General features: G+C 49.5%; 1 protein-coding gene and 1 long non-coding RNA gene across 3 annotated transcripts in view; one reads left to right on the top strand and one right to left on the bottom strand.

Moving 5' to 3' along the window:
* The window catches only part of TSHZ2 (teashirt zinc finger homeobox 2), a 460,946-nt gene that overhangs the window by 403,432 nt on the left and 40,015 nt on the right, over window positions 1-17,499 (top strand). The gene's annotated exons all lie outside the window — the stretch shown is intronic.
* LOC109497925 lies at window positions 14,511-16,987 on the bottom strand. Its single transcript, XR_006595064.1, has 3 exons — window positions 16,189-16,987; window positions 15,798-15,980; window positions 14,511-15,665 (listed from the first exon to the last, which is right to left on the bottom strand). It is a non-coding gene; the product is annotated as an uncharacterized LOC109497925 (long non-coding RNA).

Raw genomic sequence — 17,499 nt, 5'->3', positions numbered from 1 at the left:
GGAGGTCGGAGATCGGGTGCCAGCGTGGCCGGGTTCTGGAGAGAGTTCAGTTCTGGTCACAGATGGCCGTCTTCTCGCCGTGTCTTCACCTGGTGGAGAGGGCAGGGAGCTCTCTGGGGTCTCTTCCATAAGGACACTACTCCCATTCAAGAGGGACCCCAAAGCCCTGGCTTCTGACACCTGGGGGGTTAGGATTTCAACAGAAGAATTTGGGGGAGTCACGACATTCATTCCATGGCTCCCGGTTTTTCCTGGGTGCTTTGGACGCTTGCCTTTTCTCTGGGCCTTCTCCCCTGCAGTTCCCTGATCCAGGGCAGCCGTCCCCCGCCCCGCCCCTAAACTGAGTAAACTGATACTCTCCACTCTGCTCCCAAGTGTTGGGCTTCCCGGCCTGAGAGACAACCCCATCAAACGTGCCTCTGCAACACCCCACAGCTTCCTCCTGCATAGCCCCCCAACAAACACTCTGCCACCCCGTCCCTGGACAAATCCTCAGACATCAGGCCGGTCCCAGCAAGCAGCGTCCTCCGGCAGTGCCACGTGAGTGGTCACAAACCCTCTGCTCTTGGCGGACCCCAGACCGCAGCCACCTGTGCCTCGGCAACCCGGGCGGGGATCAGACACCGGGGCCCTCTGTCCCCCGGGATCAGCCGGGACGCCCCCCTGACCACCCCCGCCCTTGCATCGACTAGACTTGGGTATGTCTTAGCTGGGGTTCGCCCAGAAGCCACCACGGGGACAAGGATTCCTGACGGTGCAAACACCAGTGCGAGAGTGAGGAAGTGACACAAGGTAGGAGGGGGCGGACACAGGGCACCTTATCATTCAAGTTGTCATGTGGCCAGTTGGCACGTAGTCCTGCACAGAATTCTGGGCGCCGGTGTAGAACAGGGGTCTGTGTGACTGCACCCACGGAGGAGACAGCTGGCATCTTCCGCAGCAACGCCTGAGAATCGCTGGTTGAAGGCCAAGAGGTGTGCACGTTCATTCACCTGCCGCAGGGGCGCGCAGGGGGCACTGGCGGCCAGAAGAAGGCTTTGGGCAAAAGAATGTGGCCCCGCCCACGGAAATCCTAGGGTGGACCCGAGTGAGAAGGGTAAAGGGATGAGGCACCGATACCACGACCCCCCCATCTGCTCACAGGGAGCCCTTGTGGACCCGCCTGCAGAAAAGCCCCAGTGAAGACGGAGGGTGTGATCCACGTCAAGATGGCCTGGGTTTGAGCCCAGCCCCACCCTTTACGAGCGTGAGGATCTATCCCTGCCCTCCGTGATGCGGTGTTCTCACATGCAAAATCGAGGGGACCACACAGAGTGTGTGTGCGACATGCTTCCCCAGACCCTCTCCCACGTGTGTCTAGACCCCCGGCTGGACTTTGTCCACGTGCTGTGCTGTTCTTCCCTTGACACGAGGGGAAGACTGGTTAAGTAGTCGTCGGTGTGACTATCCATTTAATGAGGCTCCTCTCCTCGATGGGAAGCTCCTGAAGGTCAGAACTGGGCACCACATCGGTTCTGTTAACTCCTCAGCCCTTAGTACGAGCCCTGACGTATAGTACGTGCTCAGTGAATATTAATACACCGCACGTAGCCGTGCATCTATGCATTCGTTCATGCGCACAGACATAAATGCTGTATGTCAAGAACCCAGACCGGGTCCTGTGAACTCACATGCCTCCAGGAGCCAGACGGAAACGAATCAAGGGAGCCGGCTTGGGAGGCAACGGGGAGTGGTGGAGAGTGTGGCCAACTACAGAGCACTTGCCCAGTCCAGAAGAGGTAGGAGCTCGTCACTTCCATGCAAAAGTCTGGGCCCAGCGAGCCAGTTGCCAGATTTCCCAATTTTTTTTTTTTTTTTTTTTCTATTTCAGAAGAGGCTGGAGTTTTCTGATCTTCAACTTGGGGGCAACCACTCTGGATTTTTCAAATCCCCCACGCAGTGCGACAAAACAAAACAATAACGACAACAACCAAAACATGGCCTCAGGCCAAAGCTCTCCAGCCAACAGTTCGAGACCTCTGGTGTCAAGGAACACTTGGAATGTTCATCTCTACTTTATCTCCGTAGATAGGTAGCCAGAGCAGATGTTAATTGTCCCGGTCCGCTGGGCCACCTAGAGGCAGGAATGAGATGGCCTCTCTCCGTCTTCCCGTGCCAAATGAGCCACTGTTTCTCTGAGCCGCTGTTCATCCCAAATGAGCCACCGATTCTCTGAGCACAGACACGGCAGAGCCTTCCTCTTCCCACGTCAGCCCCTCCCTTCCCCATCTGCTCCTGCCCTCACCTAATCAGCGTGCCTCAGTGGTCACAGGAGGCCCAGATGTCTTGCCAGAACTAAGCACCTTCTGAGTAATGACGCGTGGGCTGGTAGAGTTGCCAGGCAGCCAGCGAGCGTGGCTTCACTGGGGCAATGCAGGAGAGAGGCTTAGGGGAGGCGTTTGTTCTGGTAGAAGACGACGAAATCGAGACACTTACAAGTCGCCCCAGGTGAACTCAGGCGGCGTCCGTCCTCTCCAAGGGGGAGATGCACTCGTGGTTATGACTGGAGTCCACTCCACTTATCCCACGCAGTGACAAAGGAAGTAACACCCTCAGAGAGGGGACCACACGCTGTTGAGAGCAGTGTGAATGGTTTTACCTCTTTAGGGAGGAATTTGACAATTTCACCAACTACCAGATTTTGAGAATTCATTGCCTTCAACCTGCACGTTCGTGCCTGGAAATGTACCTTCTACATAGGTGTGAGCCTGTGTAGGAAGATATGTTCCTAGGAATACTGCCTGCACTCATAGGGCCACGGTTAAAGCCATAGACCCTGGTGCCAGACTAGTAGGTTTGAATCTTAGCTCTCTCTACTCGTTGCAAGTTGTGCGACCTTGGGCGGGTCGCTTCCCTTCCCTGTGCCTCAGCTCCCTCACCTGAGAAATGGGTCTATTAAAGTACCTATTTCATATGGCACATAAGAATTAAATTAATCAATATAGGCCAAGTACTACTTATATATGGGGTATTTTCCACCCATTGGAATTGCATAAGCATTTTCAGTTGTTTATACCAGGAGATTCAATACAGCCTTCGGAAAGAATGAAGGAAATCTCGATGTGTCCATGTAGAACGATCATAAGATTTATTTAATGGGAATATCTAGGTCTATCGTATTGACCGTCGTATTAAAAATAATATATAAGTTAGGGGCGCTTGGGTGGCTCAGTTGGTTGAGCGTCCGACTTCAGCCCAGGTCATGACCCCGCACTTCGTGAGTTCAAGCCCCGTGTCGGGCTCTGTGCTGAAAGCTCAGGCCTGGAGCCTGCTTCAGATTCTGTGTCTCCCTCTCCCTCTGCCCCTCCCCCACTCTGTCTCTCTGTCTCCCAAAAATAAACATAAAAAATATATTAAAAAAATAATAACAATATATAAATTATACTCAACTAAGTTGTTTCAAAAAAAATAAGTGTGTGTGTGTGTGTGTGTAGATATACACTTTTGTCTACTTATGTAGAAATAGTTCTGGAAAGATCAGAAGTAAATACTGGGGTCGCAGGTTTACCTTCGTGGTGTTTGAACTTTTTTACAGAGTTCTTGTCCTTTTTTGTTTTCCAGGAAAAATCTTGTTTAAAAGAAAAAGACAGGGGCGCCTGGGTGGCGCAGTCGGTTAAGCGTCCGACTTCAGCCAGGTCACGATCTCGCAGTCCGTGAGTTTGAGCCCCGCGTCAGGCTCTGGGCTGATGGCTCAGAGCCTGGAGCCTGTTTCTGATTCTGTGTCTCCCTCTCTCTCTGCCCCTCCCCCGTTCATGCTCTGTCTCTCTCTGTCCCCCAAAAAATAAATAAACGTTGAAAAAAAAAATTAAAAAAAAAAAAAGAAAAAGACAGACTAGGCTCGTGGCTTAACAGCAGTGGATGAAACCAGGGCCCATGAACTTGTATTTCCAAGTGGGTCTTTTTGCTGTATCTTGCTGATAAAGCTGCTGCTCCCGGTGAAATAACCCAGGCCCCCCCCGTAGGACAGATCTGTGGTTAGCCCCGATCCTGTCACTTCCCGGCTGGGTGACCTGAGACAAGAACTGTCACCTCTCTGTGCCTCAGATTTTTTCCCATGAGCAAGAGTAGTTCCTTAAGGGTTTTAGAGGACTGATTGAGATCGTGTTTGTAAAGTGCAGAGGACAGGGCCTGTCCTATATAAATAGAGGTTATTATTATATATAGTGGCTGATTTCCAACTACAAGCTTTACAAAGGTGGCAGCGAATCAAGACGTTCACTATTGTCATTTATGCAAATTAAGAAGACAACACCTACAGAAGAAAATATCTTTCCCGTCTCTCTTTTTCCTTTGTCTTTTACACACCCCATTACCAAAAGCCCTTAAGGCTTCTGTTGATAACTTACACAATAAACACATTAAAAATCAGGGAAATGCCAGGTTGGCTATTGTCTAAGATTCATCTTTTCAGCCCAATGCACAGCTTGGGAAATGCCTGTCGGAGAGAAAATTAAAATATGCAACGATGAAATGATCAATATCGTTGATTCTAGAGAAGCGAGCCCCGCGGCCCATACTGGTGTGCCCTCACCCGTGGCTCGAGGCCCTGCTGTCTACATCCACGCGTTCTCCTCCTTTGCTCTCCACCCCTCCCCATGCCCCACGCACCCCTACCCACACAGACCTCCTGAATAATGCACTTTTATTATCCTGATAATATACCCCTCTATACTTACCTATACAATCCCCCCAAACCCCTACAATATCTTAACCCCGTAATATAAATAATAAGCAAAAAAGTGGACTATAGTAAAGCGGCATGATATATATGCATTCTATATGTACGTGTGTGTGCGCACGATGTATGTGTGTGTGTATTGTGTCTGTGTGTACAAGTGGACACACACACACACACACACACACACTCAAAGTTAGGCACCGTCACATTAGGAGACATAAAGGAAAGTCTGGATTAAGAGAAGAAAGACAATATTGAACTGACAATTACTTGCACCTTTCTGGTTATACTGACGTTTTGAAAGAAAAGCTGTGTGTGTGTGTGTGTGTGTGTGTGTGTGCACGCGCAGCGTCATGAATCCAGCAGCTACTGTGAGGGAAATGAGCCAGCAAGGGTTTAAACATGGAGCCCACGCAGATTTGCAATGCGGGGGGCCACCCTGGTTGCCCACGTGAAAGGCAGGTGAATGGTGGCAGGAGTGGGTACGGGACCCCATCTGAGTTCCTCGCAATCGCTTGTGGTTACGACAAAACGGGCATCAGAGGGAGAAGAGAGCGTAAAAACTCTCAGGGGCTCCGGTGACCCCGGCGGCACTTCGGACATTTGTTGGAAGGCTCAGTGGTCATCGGGATGAGGGGGATGGGAGGCTGAACCAATACGGAAAGAACACAGGCTTCGGCGACAATGCCAGAGGCCATGGACATGACCATACCCAGAAAATCTGCTTTCTGGCCTCATCTCTTTGTGCAGTAGTCAAGTTTCATTCACGTGGACATTTCCTCCGGACTGTGAGCTCCTTGGGAGCTGGAGCTTTGCTTTTTTTTTTTTTCTTTTAAATCTCTGTGGTTTCAACATCTAGAACAGGAATTAGCATTCTAGTCTGAGGCCAAATCCTGCCCACCTGGAAAGCTCCCTGGGACACAGCCACACGCACTCATTCCTGTGGCGCCTTCTCCCGACAACAGCTTAGTGCTTGATACAGGGATCCTAGGGCCTGAGGAATTCTAGAACATTTACTACCTGCTGCTTTAAGAAACAGTTTACCGGCCCCTGATCTAGCATCATGCAGAGAACATAGGAGGTGACCCATAAAGATCTGTGGGTCACACGATCAATGTGGATAGTAGTAACCGTAGGACTTCCTTTGGTCATGTAGAGAAATCATCTATTGATTCACTTTTGGCCTCACACGCCTTTGATCTGCATCCCCAAATGTGAATTTTTACTTTTTGTCTCTCGTCTCAGGTGGGCCAGTCCTTTGGAGAATCCCTCCGCAGAGCTGGGTTCGGGGGGGCCTTGAAAACAGCAAACGGAACCTTCTGGGGTGGACGTTGTCGCAACCTTGGCTGGCGTGCTGAGTGGGGACTGCCCTGCACTCCAGGGCCCTGAGCCGCAGTCCCGGCCTCCATCCACTAGATGGAAGCAGCTCGTCCTCCCCTCCTCTGCGGGGCCATTACAAGTGTCCCCCCGGAAACGTGGCCCTAGAGGGAGAATTTGCACATAAGAACTGAGACCTGGGGACATTACACGTATCAGTGTCCCGTAGGATATTCCCCACATTTAAAAAATAATTACTTAACAGTTTGACACAGCTTCCCTCTGTAACGCATTCGAATGCCCCAACTCAGCCCGGCGGGAAATTTCTGACGTCTAACCTAAGCCCCTTAGGCTGCGGCTGCCCCTTTATTCCTACTCTGTCATTACTGAAAAACAAAAAATATAACTAGCGCGTACGTTCTCCATAGTGACCCGCCTTCTGTGACAGTCTCGCTACCGAGAAAGCTGGGACATATATGATGCAATCAATCACTCATCCTGAAGATGTTCCTGGGTCCCTACCTCCTCGGCCCAGCTCTGCTTCAGACGCTGGGAATGAAACAGGGAGCGAGACGAACCGGGTTTCTGATCTCACAACGCCACGTTTTAGTGACAGGCACAAATCAGCAAGTGAATAGATAATATCAGTCACTGATGAGTGTTTGATGCCTTAGAAGTGAGTTATATGTCAATTATACTCAGCAAAGCTGGGGGGGACGGCATGACGGAGGGGCCCCTGGCTAGGACGGTAAGGAAGCGCCTCGCTGTGGACAGGATACTTCAACAGAGGCCTGAACGACAGTGAGAAGCAGCAAAAGAACCGCGAGAGAAGTGGGTGGAAATGCCTGGCTTGGGTGCGTCACCCGTTCCGAGTCTCTGTTCTGAAACGGGTGTGGGGGAGCCTCTCTCCTGATACTCCCCTCTGTCCCCTGTCTTCTGATGTGACAGAAGAGCCTCGAAGCGGTCCTGGATTCTCTGAGCAGCTTCACGAAACAGCCCTCTTGATGAGCCCGGTGCTGCCTGCGGATCCCCTATGCATTTCCTAAATGGCTGTAGTCAGTGCCAAGAGTAAGGGGCTCGGGGTTCTCAAGGAGAGCAACTTGAACCTGAAGTCTTCTCCTCCCCACCCCTCCCAACCCAGCCCAGTGCCCAGAGGCACCAATGGGCACAGGGAAGGGAGGATAGGATGGTTAAAAGGAATTTCAAGAGAGTGAGGTCCCTGACTGCCTCCTCTAGGCTGGAATAAAAATGTCTGGGGTTGTCCTCTCCTCTCCCCCAGCTCCCTCCAGTCAGCTCCCTTCTTTCTCCCAAAGGATGAACCATCTTGTGCAACAACCCTAACCCCACAAGTGAGAAAAAGCTTGAGAAAAAGCCAGACTTGTCAAAAAGTTGTAGCTAATTTCAGGGTGCCTGGGTGGCCCAGTCGGTTATGCGTCCAACTCTTGATTTGGGTTCAAGCCATGATCCCATGGTTCATGAGTTTTTTAAGTCCCGCTTTGGGGTCTGTGCTGACAGTGTAGAGCCTGCTTGGGATTCTCCCTTTTCTTCTCTCTTTGCCCCTCCCCCTACTTGCACACACTCTCTCTCTCAACCTCTCAAAATAAATAAATAAACTTAAAAAAAAAAAAAAGTTGTAGCTAGTTTTGGAGCCAAATGGGGAAAAAGTTCCACTGTCTCAGGGATTTATGGCCCAGGCTGTTTTGTTCTGCTTGTGGCCTAGATCTCTAGACACAGTATGTGAGAGGGTGAGATCCGTCTGGATGGGTCCTGAGGTCCCATAGACACGAGCATAAATCTGGGCCGCCCTAACTAACCGCCACACCTCAAGGAAGCCACGTAAACTCTTTGGACCTTCATTTCTTCCTCTGTAAAATGGGAGGGCCACTTTGCAAGGTTGCTTTGAGGATGGGCGATAAGGTACGTGTTCATAGTCATAATCGTAATCCCCACCGTGCACGGAGTTTCCGCTGTGCCCTGGGAACCATGCTAAATTCTTTCCATAACTACTTAGTCCTCACAGCAGGCCTAACTGGAGCATCCACTGTCACTGTCCCCATTTCACAGGTGAGAATAAAGAGGCTGAGTGATGATGAACAGCACCCAAGTCTGTCCACTTTGCAAGGAGCAAAGCCAGTCCAGATTCATTAGACCCCCCCCCCCGAATCCTCAGGTCTTATCCACAGGCTCCCCTTTGCCGTGGGCGATCAGTAAAAACTAGTCATCTCCGGGTTCGGTTCTAACCACGGGGAGGACAAGAATGAGTGGATGGACGCCAGTCTGCCCTGACTCCCAATGACCATAGGCGGTGCGAGCAAGCTGCTGCCGCCATGTTGGACCAGGGCCATCTTACTCTATCAGGTGAGCATGCTTGTCGTGAGTTGGAAGCACGCTGTCTAAGGGCCCAAGTGACACCAGGCTGCTGGCTGCCTCGCACGCCCTGCCTAGCCTGATGACTGTCACAATCGTGCAGCGATCATCCGTTCACTTCTCCCCTCTCTGGGTCTCTGCGCATGTGTGAAGCAGGGATTCATAAATTTACCTGTTCATTTATTCAGCTTGCATTTGCTTATTAAGTGCCCACCTGTGCCAGGCACTGCCGTGTAAAAGGGTGTGGAAGACAGGCACAAACCTTGCCCCGGTGGAGCTCACACTCTGGAGAGGAAGAGTCCAGAAAATAGAACACGTAACCTGTTAAGGGCCGCGCAGAAACAATCACGTGTCCGTGCTGGCAGGAAGGGACGAGAAGGGGGCTGGGTGCGGGAAGATGCTTGGCTTGCAAGAGAAGTCAGAGAAGTCCTTGCTGAGAGGGTGAACAGAGTGAGAGAGCGAGCGGTGCAGATAGCTGGGAAGGCACAGCCCGGGCCAAGGAAAACAGCAATGGCCTCAGTGGCCCCGAGGCAGGTCAGTTGTTAAAGGAAAGTTTTGCAGATTACATTCCTGGCAACACCAATCCCACCAGGTGCTCACTGGAAAAAAGCTTGTGGAGTCCAATAAGTTCTGCAAATACTGCGTGCCACAGATCCCGTTTGGGAAGTGGTATCACCCATTGGCATAAACAAAAAAAGAAAGACCAGGCGAAGTCCTGCAGTCGGAGTCTCGTTCGATGCAGATTCACCCCGACGTACTTGACTATACAGCCAGCTCTTCGCATAACACCTGCTGGCATCCCACAGACCCGTGTTTCCATGGAAACCAGTTGGGGGGAACTGGTTTCAGCGAAGGGCCCTGTCTCTACGATGGCGCACCGATGTTTTGATTCTCTGGACCACATGGGATCATTGCACAAAGACCCATCGAGTGCGTCCTCACCAAGTGTAAGTGAGGTCCAGGTGGGGGCGGAGCAGGGACAGGACCCCCTACCTCCACCAAAAAGGTCACATCCACAAAGCGAACGAACGTGGGCCCGGGGGGATCGAAGTGCGTGGACGCCGTCACTTCCCTCGGAACCAAACTTGCCAGTGGACAGTTTGGGGAAATGGACGGAACGGACCCATTCCAAATCCTTGCTCTGGTCCATTGTGATGTTTCAGGCCCATATTAGGAGAGCACGAAGGTGATTCTTACCAAAGCCACAGGGTTTTACAGGAAAGAGGTGGTGGTTACTTAGGGGTAAGACAAAAGGAAAAATGCTCAGCTATTTGTACCTTCTCAAGAAGAAAGGAACCGAATCCCCTGCAGGTCCCATTTCAAACATACACACACATACAACACGCCGGGCTCAGGCAGCCTCTGAGTTAGAACGGACCGACTTCCGCTGTGATAGACACACTCCCCAGCTAAGGCCCTCTTTAACCACCTGCACAGGATTAATTCTCAAAGGCCGGGCTTTCCTCATGCTAATCTAGAAAAGTCCAGCGGATACGAAGCAGTGCTGGGGGGGGGGGGGGGGGGGTGGGGATGGAACAAAGCCGCATTGTTTCACTTGTAAAATACATTTACCTTAATCACTCCTGAAGACGCTCGTGTTTTCTTCCAAACTTGTCTCCTCCGATTTATGGTCAGGACTTCGGACATGGTGTTAATAACATGGGTACAAATAATGATACCTGGTCTTAACAATCATGATCAGAGTTCCCGCTCCGCTCCGGGGCGGCCCCTAGTAAGGGCATTGCTTGTTTAACCCCTCAATGCATTTGTAGCTCTGTTTTACAGATGAGAAAACAGAGACTTGAAAAGCTGCAGTGATTGGCCCAGGGTCACACGGAAAAGAATACGGCCAGACTACAAACCCAACACTTTTGTTGTCTCCTTAGGAAAAGTATGTCTTGAACCTCGGTGTGCTCACAAGGCAGCCCCGGGACTTGCGAGCTACGGCGCTTTGCGTGAATTATATACTTTTTCTGCGTCCCAACTTCCTTACCTGTGAAAATGGGGACAGCCTACTCTAGACTCTGGGCCAGAGCAGCCATTCAGCCCAGAGTAAGGACCTCAGCAAATCCTCATTCTTTTTTTTTTTTAATTTTGTTTAATGTTTATTTATTTTTGAGAGAGACAGAGACAGAGAGAGAGCACGAGCGGGAGAGGGCAACACAGAATCCGAAGCAGGCTCCAGGCTCCGAGCTGTCAGCACAGAGCCCGACGCGGGGCTCGAACCCACGGACCGTGAGATCGTGACCTGAGCTGAAGTCGGACGCTCAACCGACAGAGCCCCCCAGGCACCCCAAGTAAATCCTCATTCTTGAAGTGGGAGCAGGTAGGGGCAGGGCAGGCTGCCTGGGAGGCCTCCAGATGGGAGGTCAGAGAAGTTTAAAACAAAACAAAAAACATCCGCATTCTTTCCTTCTTTCAGAGTTTTCTTTAAGAAAATTCGCTTTGGGTAAGAAAAACTTCCAGTATCAGGGTGCTCTGGAGATGCCCCGAGAACGTGCCTACATCACCTCATTCCACACAGTAGTGTCAGAAAGTGCATTGGTTCTCTGTCCCGTTGAGCGAGCCTTCAAAGTAGTCTGTAACTCGTCCAGACTGACCAAGCCACCAAATAACCAACTCATAGTTAAAACCAGTGGTTCTCAACCAACACTCCTTGGCCCAGCAAAGGGCATTTGCATTCTCTGGAGACATTTTGGGTTCTCACCAGCAGTGGGGGGAGGGTGGTACTGTTGGCATCTAGTGGGTAGAGGCCAGGGAGGCTAGTATGCATCAATGCATGGGACGGCCCCCCATCCCGCGACACCCAGTCCAAATGTCAATGGTGCCAAGGTTGAGAAACTTTGCTTCCTTTTTTTTATTGTTTTAATGTTTATTTTCTTTTTGAGAGAGAGCGTGAGCAGGGGAGGAGCAGAGAGAAAGGGAGACACAGAATCCGAAGCAGGCTCCAGGCTCCGAGCTGTCAGCACAGAGCCCGGTGCGGGACTCGAACCCATGAACCGTGAGATCATGACCTGAGCCGAAGTCGGACGCTTAACCGACTGACCCATCCAGGTGCCCCCAAGAAACTTTGCTTTAAATCTAGCTTGCACTGTTTTACCTCTTTTTTTTTTTTTATGTTTAATTTTTAAGACAGAGAGAGAGACAGAACGTGAGCAAGGAAGGGACAGAGAGAGAGGGAGACACAGAATCCAAAGCAGGCTCCAAGCTCCGAGCTGTCAGCACTGAGCCTGACGCAGGGCTCAAACCTACGAACCGTGAGATCATGATCTGAGCCAAAGTTGGACCCTCAACTGACCGAGGCACCCAGGCGCCCTACTATTTTGCCTCTCAACTGAGGGTTTCTACATCTCAGAAGTATTGCTATTTGGGGCCAAGTAATTCCATTGTGAAGGCTGTCCTGTAGAATACGTATAGGGTATTTAGCAGTGTCCCTGGCTTCCATCCATTACATGCCAGGAGCTCTGTACCCTCTGGGAGTTGCGATAACCAAAACCTCTGGATGCTGCCACACATCCCCTGTGCCCTCCGTGTACCCCAGGACTCCCTCTCCTTCTTCCAACGGGAAGGAGCAAATCACCCCCATGGAGAAGCATGGCTCTAACCCAAGGAGAATCAGTTTCACTATGAAATGAGAAACCGCCCTGGAAAATATTAAGAGAACATTGTGAATAACTATTATTTAAATATGTAAAAAAAAAAAAAAAAGTAGAGGCAGGTGTGTGTAGATATATTGGATACCTGGGCACGTCTGGCAGGAAGAAGTGTTACCTCTTGTGATTTCCTGCCTCGGTATTGTTGAGACAACAAACTGACCAGGGTCTTTATTCCCCAGCATAGGTATTATCACTTCTGCCACACTGGGTCTCAGGGACTCTGCACCAGAATAGAAATATACAGAATAGTGTTCCCTTTTCTGTTATTGTCAGTGTTCTATTTTTGGAGTACCATTATTATTCCAGAATGAATTAGATCTTAATTTGAAGCGAAGTTACCGGAGAGAGGAGCAGCCAGAAGCATCTGAGGCTCCGTGATTGACCCCTCAAGGGGAGAAAACACCTGTCCTCAGACACTGGGGCCATGGAACAGAGTAGGCGAAAGCCAGAGAAGGTCCAAGGTCTAGTACACGTGGGCGGAAGCCCTCATTTCACTGGAGGGAAGCCCATCCTTCCCCCGGTGAACCCAAACTTTCCATCTGAAACACATGAGGCACCTTCGCTGGCGTGCCTCTATTTAAAATGCCCCATCACGGTGGAGTATTATTCAGCCAGGAGGAAGGAGGAATTCCTAGCATCTCTGGCAACATGGGTGAACCTGGACGACACTGTGCGAAGGGAAATTGGCCAGAGAAAGATACACACCGCGTGATCTCATCGATGCGCGGACACTTTTTCAAAGAGTCGACCTCACAGAAACGGAGAACGGTTTCCAGGGGCTGAAGGATGGGGGGAATGGGGGGCTGCTGGTCGAAGGGTACAAGCCTCCAGTTATGAGTCAGGTCTGGAGCTCTAATGTCCAGCACAGGGACCACAGGTAACGATATCGTATACTTGAGATTTGCGAAAAGAATCAATCTTCGGCGTCCTCTCACACACACGCACACACAAAGGTAACTATGTGACATGATGGATGTGTTTAATTAACTGAATTGTGGTGGTGACCGTTTCTCCAGGTATGCATACATCAAACCATCACATTGTAGACTTGAAATATATACAGTTTTCTTTGTCAATTATACCTCGATCAAGCTGTTGGACAGAAAGGATTTCCGCGGCGGGGGATATTGAGGTGCAGCCAAGATCTAGCAAATTTCCCACGATGAGATAAAACAGAGGTCAGCAAACTTCTTCTGTAAAAGACCAGACAGTAAATACGCGGATTTTGCAAGTCCTACAACCTCTACCGCACGTGCTCAGCTCTGCTGGTGCAGCGGGAACACGGCCGTGGAGGATCCGTCAGTGCATCGGTGTGGTCAGGCTCCGATAAAAGTCCATCTGTGGGGGCGCCTGGGTGGCTCCGTCAGTTAAGCCTCTGACTCTTGGTTTCGGCTCAGGTCGCCATCTCGCCATTTCAGGAGTGCAAGCCCTACGTCGGGCTCCGTGCTGGCAGCACAGAGCCTGCTGGGGATTCTCTCTCTCCCTCTCTCTCTGCCCCTTGCCCACTCACACTGTCCCCGTCTTTCTCAAAATAAATAAACTATGTTTTCAAAACTTCATTTGTGGACACTGAAATTTGAATTTCATGTAATTTTTATGTGGAGAAATCTTTTTTTTTTTTGCAACCTTTTAAAAACTACAAAACCTGGGGCGCCTGGGTGGCTCAGTCGGTCAAGCATCCGACTTCGGCCCAGGTCACGATCTCACAGTCCACGAGTTCGAGCCCCGCGTCGCGCTCTGGGCTGACAGCTCGGAGCCTGGAGCCCGCTTCGGATTCTGTGTCTCCCTCTCTCTCTGCCCCTCCCCTGCTCATGCTTTGTCTCTCTCTGTCTCAAAAACAAATAAAAACATTTAAAAAATGTTTTTAAATAAAAATAAAAGTGCAAAAACTATTCTTTGCTCCTGGGTCATACAAGAAGAGGCAGTGGGCTGGATTTGCTCCATCTATCTCTTCTATGAAACATGACAAAAATTCCCCCCCAAAAAACCATAAATTCCAACTTTTCTGTCCTTAAGATGAGGGAGAGACGCCACCTAGGACATTTGGAACTTGGGGTGATTAGCACTATAGGAATTAATCTCGCCAATACCTGAACTTCTGAAATGTTCTGTTTTTATAGGCCTGGATAAACATTGTAGGACAAACTTGGAATGGCAGACGAAGTCACCAATAATTAGATTTCTTTAGGGACTTCTTGTTAAAAAAAAAAAAAATAGAGGGGAGCCTGGGTGGTTCAGTCAGTTGAGCGTCCAACTTCGGCTCAGGTCATGATCTCACGGTTCGTGAGTTCAAGCCCCGCGTCGGGCTCTGTGCTGACAGCTCGGAGCCTGGAGCCTGCTTCGGATTCTGTGTCTCTGTCTCTCTCTGCCCCTCCCCCGCTCATTCTCTCTCTCTCTCTCTCTCTCTCTCTCTCTGTCAAAAAATAAATAAACATTAAAAAATATTTTTTTTAAAAAATAGAGACAAGGAAAAGAAAAAAAAAATACCTTCCGTTCTAAGCTTGGTAACACGCAAAGCTCTCAGGTCCTGCGTAAAAACGTACATGAAAAACATCTCCCCAATTTCTGATTTCTCTCCCTGAGCAGAGTGAAGCCTCCACACTGAGGGGAGAGACGCCTGGCTCAGGACTTCTTGGTGATTATAAATTCTTCATCAACCCTGGATTAAGTTTTTAAAAGGGATTTTTCTTCTTCTTCTTCTTCTTTTTTTTTTTTTTTTGAGTTACCGTGATCATAATTTTCAGATTTTCGACTACTTGTAAAACTTTTTTTTTCTTCCCCTCTCACAGCGAAGGTCAGTCACTTTTAAGATATAAGAGAATTTGAGAACAGATTAATGACAAAGACAAATGATGATTTTTATTTTAGCGGAAGTTTCGGTGCGTTCTCTCCCCGGCCAGGGTACCGATAATAAAGTACACTTGACATATAGCTGCGCGAGTTCCTCGCTTTAAAGTTCAACAATGGATCAAAAGAACGAATTCTCTCTTTAAAAAGAAATGTCCTGGAAGGAAAATAAAAGGAAGGTTGGGGGGGGGGGGGGACCTCATCCATCCCTTTTGTCCTGTTCTCTTCTCTTTGTGGCCCAGAGACAGAGCATTGAGTGACTTCTTCAGAAAAGAGATCAGTGAAATTGTCACTTGATTACTTCTCCTTGATTAGCATTTATAAGAGCCCTGTGATACAGTATTTGCATTCCTATTTAGCCGTGATTTTTGTGGGGCACCAATGATTAAACTTGTCACAGGGCTTGATTGACGGGGTCAGATCTTCACTTTCTACTCTTTTGAAATTAAAAACAAATGTGTCAGTTCCCTTCATGGGCCGGAGCGCCGTGAAGCTCGCCTGCCTTGTCATTGCAGATAGGTCAGGAATGTTTTAATTTTAGGGATGGATTCTGCTTGTCAAGTAGAGTGTGATGGCGTGTGGTTCTGGAGATGAGATGTGAAGGGTGTAAAACAAAGAAGGGGAAGAACAAAGACAAAGACACTCACATTATTAGACAGATTTAATTAGTCTGAATGGATATTATGCTAGATGAAGCAGTGAGCTGTGAAATTAACCCTTGATTACGGATTGGCGGATCATACTCATAAAGAGAATCAAACCTTTGTGGAGAGACGGGAGGTGTGATTTCAGTTTTCTCTACCCTTCTGGGTTGCGCGCCAGATCCCCACCCCCATGCCCCACCCCCCTGCACCTCAACACCAGAATCTGTGCAAGAAAACGTACGCGTTCACCTTTAGCTCCTGGCAGCAGCAGGTGTATCCAGAGAAGGAATTCCTCTCTGCAGGTTTAGAGAAGGCAACAAGCCAACGGCGGTTGGAGGTGAAGCTAAGGGGCTCACGATGACACAGATTTCCCATTCCAAGGTAGAGACTCCGAATAGCTGAGGTGGAGCGAGAGCTGTTGGTGTTGAGCATCTGCACCGAAGAGCGCTATTAACTGCAGTGGAGGGCACCTCCCAGGAACGTCTTTGACTTAATCTCCCCACCATGTCTCTACCTCTCCATGATCTTCCCCGGCGAATCCCAGTTACATGGGGACTCCAAGGGATTCCAAACATATGAGCGAGAGATAGGAGCCTCAGAAGCCTGATCCAACATTGGTGGCCAGTTAAGCAAAACTCACCTGTGCTAAGGACCTCAACAAGAAAAGGACGGTTGTGAGTGACAGGGTACAAAAGAAGCTATGTGAGTCCGAGATAATACGGGCTGCTAGAAGTCCATTCATTATCCAAACTATCAAAAGGGTATGAACTCTGCTGAGAAAGGCCTTGTATAATCTGTGCCATCTAACGTCTCCGTCTTTAAGTGGCTTGATCTAGATCATTCCCTAAGCACCAATTCCAGGAATGGAAAGTCTCTGAGGGCATCATACAGAGGAGTGTCTGTTAGGCTGCCCAGAGTCACGTGGAAAGTCAGCAAATTAGGAACTGAAGAAACGGAGTTCTAGAACTTGCTTTGTGAGCCTCCCCCCAAACTCTGTCTTCTCATTGGCTAACTGGGGAGGGGGGGACAGCTCCTTTTCTAACAACCTCTCGTGATCGTGTTGAGGATGAAGTATGAACTATGTACCCAACGTGCCAGAAAGGCACCATGTGTTGTTATCATGATAGCTCAGTGTAGAAAACGTGGCACCAACTCTAAGTCACTTCTCTGGCTCAACCTCTCACCTTGGTGTCTAAATGGCTCCACGAGGAAACTCCTGGTTGAGGAATGCCCTGAACAAGCAGTTCCCAAATGTGGTCTTGGGGCACTGGATCAATTGGTTTCAATGGAAAACAATTTATTCCCAATCATTGTTGAAGGCGGAGAGTGGTCAAGGAGCTCACTGACACCACTCTGGAATTTCCTGAATGTTAGAGACAGAAGGGAAATTGTTGTTGTTGTTGTTGTTGTTGTTGTTTCTTTGAGAGAGAGAGCACAAGCTGGGGAGGGACAGAGAGAGAGGGAGACACAGAATCCGAAGCAGTCTCCAGGCTCTGAGCTGTCAGCACAGAGCCCAACATGGGGCTCGAACTCACAAACTGCGAGATCATGACCTGAGCCGAAGTCGGACGCCTAACCGACAGAGCCACCCAGGCACCCCAAAGACAGGAGGGGAATTGTAATTGTAACCCTGGCTCTGTCTGTAGGAATATCGTGAGCATGAACAGCATGCTTCATAGGCCAGGGTGGGGAAAACGCGGAGAATCGCTGCTCTACCGGGAAATGCGAGGGCCCCTTGATTAGCATGTGCTCTGAGTGACCAGACTGTAGAGTTCATACTGCTTCGGGTAGATGGTTGTATCTCAAGGTCCTTTGGCTTATGGTCTCCGGAAAGTCAGACTATTTCTACAGGTAAACACAGCTACATTCATCACTCCTTGGAAATGAGAATTGTTTTCTTCCCAAAGATGATGTTCTGCTTCTGAAGAAATTTCTTTCTTAGCCTCGAGTA

The sequence above is a fragment of the Felis catus genome, chromosome A3 (genome assembly GCF_018350175.1).
Source record: "Felis catus isolate Fca126 chromosome A3, F.catus_Fca126_mat1.0, whole genome shotgun sequence".
NCBI classification, from domain to species: domain Eukaryota; kingdom Metazoa; phylum Chordata; class Mammalia; order Carnivora; family Felidae; genus Felis; species Felis catus.
This window is presented reverse-complemented; position numbering and strand designations above follow the sequence as displayed.